Source organism: Schistocerca cancellata, chromosome 3 (assembly GCF_023864275.1).
Source record: "Schistocerca cancellata isolate TAMUIC-IGC-003103 chromosome 3, iqSchCanc2.1, whole genome shotgun sequence".
Lineage (NCBI taxonomy): Eukaryota > Metazoa > Arthropoda > Insecta > Orthoptera > Acrididae > Schistocerca > Schistocerca cancellata.
This window is the reverse complement of record NC_064628.1, coordinates 301049634-301055969: the sequence shown is the minus strand read 5'-3', so window position 1 is coordinate 301055969 and position 6336 is coordinate 301049634. Positions and strand designations below refer to the sequence as shown.

At 42.8% G+C, this 6336-nt stretch overlaps 1 pseudogene; it reads right to left on the bottom strand.

Annotated features, from left to right (window-relative positions):
• Positions 1 to 1386: 1386 nt before the first annotated feature.
• LOC126177640 (5S ribosomal RNA) lies at positions 1387 to 1504 on the bottom strand (annotated as a pseudogene).
• Between the last annotated feature and the right edge of the window lie 4832 nt (positions 1505 to 6336).

Sequence of the window (6336 nt, the reverse complement as noted above, 5' to 3'; positions counted from 1 at the left end):
TCTTGAAAACGGGGTGACCTGTGCCCTTTTCCAATCATTTGGAACGCTACGCTCTTCTAGAGACCTACGGTACAGTACCATTTTGGTCACAGAGTGTCTGGACATTTTGTTTTGATCTACCTACCGCTTTGACATAAGACCAAAATTTCTTAGGATTTTCTGCCAAGTCAGTACACAGAACTTTACTTTCGAATTCATTGAACGCCTCTCGCATAGCCCTCCTCACACTACATATCGCTTCGCGGAATTTTTGTTTGTCTGCAAGGCTTTGGCTATGTTTATGTTTGCTGTGAAGTTCCCTTTGCTTCCGCAGCAGTTTTCCAACTCGGTTGTTGTACCACGGTGGCTCTTTTCCATCTCTTACGATCTTGCTTGGCACATACTCATCTAACGCATATTGTACGATGGTTTTGAACTTTGTCCACTGATCCCCAACACTATCTGTACTTGAGACAAAACTTTTGTGTTGAGCCGTCAGGTACTCTGTAATCTGCTTTTAATGATTTCCAGCCCAATTCCTGTATCATTTCTGTGACACTCTCTCCCATATTTCGCGATAATACAAAACGTGCTGCCTTTCTTTGAACTTTTTCGATAAGGTAAGGATACCACACCGCGCAGCAGTATTCTAAAAGAGGACGTACAAGCGTACTGTATGCAGTCTCCTTAGTAGGTCTGTTACATTTTCTGAGTGTCCTGCCAATAAAACGTAGCCTTTGGTTAACCTTCCCCACGACATTTTCTGTGTGTTCTTTCCAATTTAAGTTGTTTGTAATTGTAATACCTAGGTATTAGTTGAATTTACGGCTTTTAGATTAGACTGATTGATCGTGTAACAGAAGTTTAACGAGTTCCTTTTAGCACTCATGTGGATGACCTCACTCATTTCGTTATTTGGGCTAAACTGCCACTTTTCGCACCATTCAGATATTTTTTCTAAATCGTTTTGCAGTTTGTTTTGATCTTCTGATGACTTTATTAGTCGATGAATGACAGCGTCATTTACAAACAACCGAAGACGGCTGTTCAGATTGTCTCTCAAATCGTTTATATAGGTAAGGAACAGCAAAGGGCCTATAAAACTACACTGACGAACGCCTGAAATAACTTCGTTTTGTAGTCTGAACAATTGTATATTTTATGTGATCTCAGTACTAAGAATAACGGAGCTAAAAACTATCCTCCCGAACAGGCCATGATGGCCCAAAGGTACCGACCGGCCGCCATGTCATCCTTAGACCACTGGCGTCACTGGATGTGGATATAGAGGAGCATGTGGTGAGCACACCGCTCTCTCGGCCGTATGACAGTTTCCGAGACCGGAGCCGCTACTTCTCAATCAAGTAGCTCCTCAGTTTGCCTCACAATGGCTGAGTGCACCCCGCTTGCAGACAGCGCTCGGCAGACGGAATGGTCACCCTTCCAAGTGCTAGCCCAGCCCGACAGCGCTTAACTTCGGTGATCTGACGGGAACCGGTGTTACCACTGCGGTAAGGCCGTTGGCAAACGAAGCTAATGTCTACTGAAAATCTAATTCTCATAAATAATCTCTAATACGTTGCTTTTTAATTGCTTATGGCACACTATAGGTCAAACTCTTTATTCGAACATAGCCGTACTCGAAAGTGAAATTTTAAGTTATCTCTTATTGAAAATCTGTAAATTATCAATTGAAATAAAAATTATCCACTAGTACTAACAGAGAGTAAGATTTCGGTACGTTATTTACTGGAAAAAGGACCGTGCACCTAATGGCGTAGTATTGTTGCACTTACAAGGCACTCTACCAGCGTTGTTAGTTATAAAATAGGCAAAATTAGTATGTTCTATTCGAATGTACTTAGATACTTGACATGGAGGGTTTCTACGGTAGTACTGAAGTAATAACAAATGAAACATTTAATGCATGTATTTTAAATTAATTCCTCTATGGACCGTTTTTTAACGTAACGCCCATAGATCAGCTCAAAACAATGCCAAAGACAGAAATGAAGTAAAAACAAATGAGCAATACGAAAGCTAACTTTTATTGTCATTTGATCTGGTATCCATTGTCCACAAAATGTTGCTTCTCCTTGGAAAAATAAAATGTCCCTTCACGTTGGTATCAACATTAACACCTTTTTTTCTCTTTTTTATACACCATTTCTAGTTAAGCTCGTAGAAAATGTTCGAGTATACTATATTTAAACATGATTTTAGTCCATACACATGTTATTCGCGAGTTTCCTACGGAAGTGACGCTACACCCTTCTTATGACTTCGACTTGTTTTTAGTTATTCGTCGTCGTGACTTCTACGAGACGTACACTACTAGTCGTTAACACTGCAACACAATGGAGTAGCTTGCAATAAAATGTTACATATAGTGACGGTCAGCATTTCAACGCAACCGCATGTAGCTGAAATAAGTGACGCCATCTACGTTGTATGCATAAGGAAACTTTAAATAGCGAGTTACTAATTCAGAAGTAGCATTTGAATTTTTCTTCTTTGTAACATTATTGTAGTATGCCGGCGTATAAAGGAGAAACGGAATTCACCAGCGGCAGGATCGTGTGCTGTTTAGAATTGGTTGGGTTCAAATGGCTCTGAGCACTATGGGACTTAACTGCGGAGGTCATCAGTCCCCTAGAACTTAGAACTACTTAAACCTAACTAACCTAAGGACATCACACACATCCATGCCCGAGGCAGGATTCGAACCTGCGACCGTAGCGGTCGCGCGGGTCCAGACTGTAGCGCCTAGAACCACTCGGTCACCCCGGCCGGCGTTTAGAATTCAGTTTCTCGTCCTGCAGTATTGCTGCTCGAATTGGTCAGAATCTGAAAGGTGAAGGAGGGCCACACTCAATGCAGTGCAGAACCTGAATGGCATTAAGCGACTAGCGCTCGAAAGGAGGGACATTGTTTATTCGTCAGTGAAGGACCCCACGACGCACCATGCCTTGAAATGGGTTTGTTTGAAGAAAAGTAGTCCAGGTGATATTATTTTCGCTTGCTGCAGCCATCTTATGACGCACGATCTAATTTCTCACCGTAGGACGTATGGCCTCTTAGCCGCTGTGACTGATTGCAGACACTGAAGGATCTGGGACCTTGTACATTAGCATCCACAACACCAACAGCCACAAACAACGTCGCCTGTCTCCCGCTACATGTAGTAGGCACATACTTGTATCGCTTTTTTCTGTCTTTCATTTCTTTGTAACTGTCTGCGGCTTTGTTTACCCTCAGTCATACTGAAAATGAGGAAATAGGAAATTTGAAATGAATGCTCTTATCTTCCGAAGAAGAAGATAGATGACAGGCAAGAGTGCGACTTCCTTCCGCGTGGACACATAAACTCTCGTACCAGAAGAAGTGCGCCCAACTGCAACCGAGAACACAGGAGTGTCGCCGTGGCCTTACTCAGACAGGTCGAGCGGTCTAAGGCGCTGCAGTCATGGACTGTGCGGCTGGTCTCGGCGGAGGTTTCAGTCCTCCCTCGGGCATGGGTGTGTGTGTTTGTCCTTAGGATCATTTAGGTTAAGTAGTGTGTAAGCCTAGGGACTTATCACCTTAGCAGTTAACTCCCATAAGATTTCACACACATTAGATAGATTAAACATTACTCAGACAGGTGCTTATTCTGCAATCACGATGGAGGTATCCACCCAAGGAGGATCCGAAGATGACGAGCGGTGCCAAATTGCGTTCAGCATCTTTATACATCCCCAAGGTATAAGTATCATATTTCGTTCATATAGCTGATATTCTGGACACCAGGCTTTAGTATTCTGAGCTAGTGGCTGTGTCCTGTTTTTGATGTTTCTGCGACGTCTTTCAACAAGGTAACACAAGACCGCAAATTGCCTGTACATGTACATCTACATCTACAAGGCTACTCTGCGATTCACACTTAAGTGCCCGGCCGACGGTTCATCGAACCATTTTCATACTACTTCTCTACTATTCCACTCTCGAATGGCGCGTGGGAAAAAGGAACACCTAAATCTTTCTGTTCTAGCTCTGATTTCTCTTATTTTATTGTGATGATCCTTTCTCCCTACGTAGGTGAATGTCAATAAAATATTTACGCATTCAGAAGAGAAAGTTGGTGATTGAAATTTCGTAAGTAGATCTCGCCGCAAAGAAGACCGCATTTGTTTCAGTGACTGCCACCCCAACTCGCGTATCATAACAGTGGTACTCTCACCCCTATTGTGCGATAACTCGAAACGAGCTGCCCTTCTTTGCACTTTTTCGATGTCCTCCGTCAATCCTACCTGGTAAGGATCCCATATCGCGCAGCAATATTCCAGCATAGGACGGACAAGTGTAATGTAGGCTGTCTCTTTAGTGGGTTTGTCGCATCCTTTAAGTGTTCTGCCAATAAAGCGCAGTCTTTGCTTCGTCTTCCCCACAATATTATCTATGTGGTCTTTACAAATTAAGTTGCTCGTAATTGTATTTCCTAGGTATTTAGTCGAGTTGACAGTTCTTAGATTTGTGCGACTTATCGTATACCCAAAATTTATCGGATTTCTTTTAGTACACATGTGGATGACCTCGCACTTTTCTCTGTTTATGCCAATTGCCACTTTTCGCACCATACAGGAATTGTCTCTAGATCATTTTGTAATTGGAATTGATCGCCTGACGATTTTACTAGACGTCATGCGCAAACAATCTACAGGGGCTGCTCAGATTATCACCTACATCATTTATATAAACCAGGAGGAGCAGAGGGCCTACGACACTACCTTGCCAGATATCAGTTCTGTTCTACTCAATGATTTACCATCTATCACTACGAACGGTGACCTCTCTGAGAGGAAATCAGGAATCCAGTCACATAACTGAAATGATACTGCATATGCACGCAATTTGATTAATAGTCGCTTGTAAGGAGCGGTATCAAAAGCCTTCTGGAAATCTAGGAATATGGAATCGATCTGAGATCCCTTGTCGACAGCACTCATTACTTCATGGGAATAAGGAGCTAGCTGCGTCGCACAAGAACGATATTTTCTGACTCCGTGTTGGTTATGTATCAATAAGTCATTTTCTTCAAGGTGATTCTTAATGTTAGAGTACAGTATATGCTCCAAAATCCTATTGCATATTGAGGTCAGTGATATGGGTCTGTAATTCAATGGGTTACTCCTATTTCCTTTCTTGAATATTGGTGTGACCTGTGCTACTTTCCATTCTTTAGGAACAGACCTTTCCTCAAGTGAGCGGTTTTATATAATTGCTAAGAAAGGTACTATTGTGTCTGCATACTCTGAGAGGAACCTGATTGGTATACCATCTGGACCGGAAAACTTGCCTTTCTTAAATGATTTGAGTTGTTTCGCAACACCTAAGATATCTACTTTTATATCACTCATGCTAAAAGCTGTTCTGGTTTCGAATTCTGGAATATTTACTTAGTCTTCTTTCGTGAAGAAATAAAAGAAAACTGTATTTGATAACTCCGCTTTAGTGGCACCATCATCGGAACATTTCCATCGCTATCGCGCAGTGACTGTATTGACTGTTTTTTGCCACTGGTGAGCTTAACATACGGCCAGAATCTCTTTGGGTTTTCTACCATATTTTGAGACAATATTTCATTGAGGAAACTATTCATCTCGCATTGACGTCCTGAACTTCCTGGTTAAAGAGGGTGTTCGACTTTTTCCCTGACTAACAAGTTCTCTAGATCTCTCACCCACTGAAAACATCTGGCCATGGGATGTGGAGAGACTGGCGGCCTGCCACTACAACTGAAGAACTATGGCATCGAAATGAAACAGTATGGAATGCAGTATCTGTGTCTCTCAAACGAACTCAGTTTAACTCGGCGCTCAGCCTAGTTAACACCTCTCGTCCTACCAGATACGGCAGCGCTGTGCACTAATTTCGCGCCCTGTATACCCTCTAATCACCTAAACATTTAATTCTGTATTGTTCTGTCTCTGCTGTATACAATCAGTACGTAAAACAACGCTATTTTTATCCTTCCTGTTGTTACAGTTTTAATAGGCAGTGGTGTGGGAAAAAGAAATATGTTGCGAGACCCTTCTTGGTACGTACACTATCGGAATTTTAACAGCAGGCCACACTGTGATGCCCACTGCCTGTCTTGTAGCGTCAGATACAGTAGACTAATGACTGTCTCCGTGGCAGTTCGAACTGTTCCACCTCCCTGGTAAGGCTCTCGCCGGCCAGTGTGGCCGAGCGGTTCTAGGCGCTACAGTCTGGAACCGCGCGACCGCTACGGTCGCAGGTTCGAATCCTGCCTCGTACATGGATGTGTGTGATGTCCTTAGGTTAGTTAGGTTTAAGTAGTTCTAAGTTCTAGGGGAC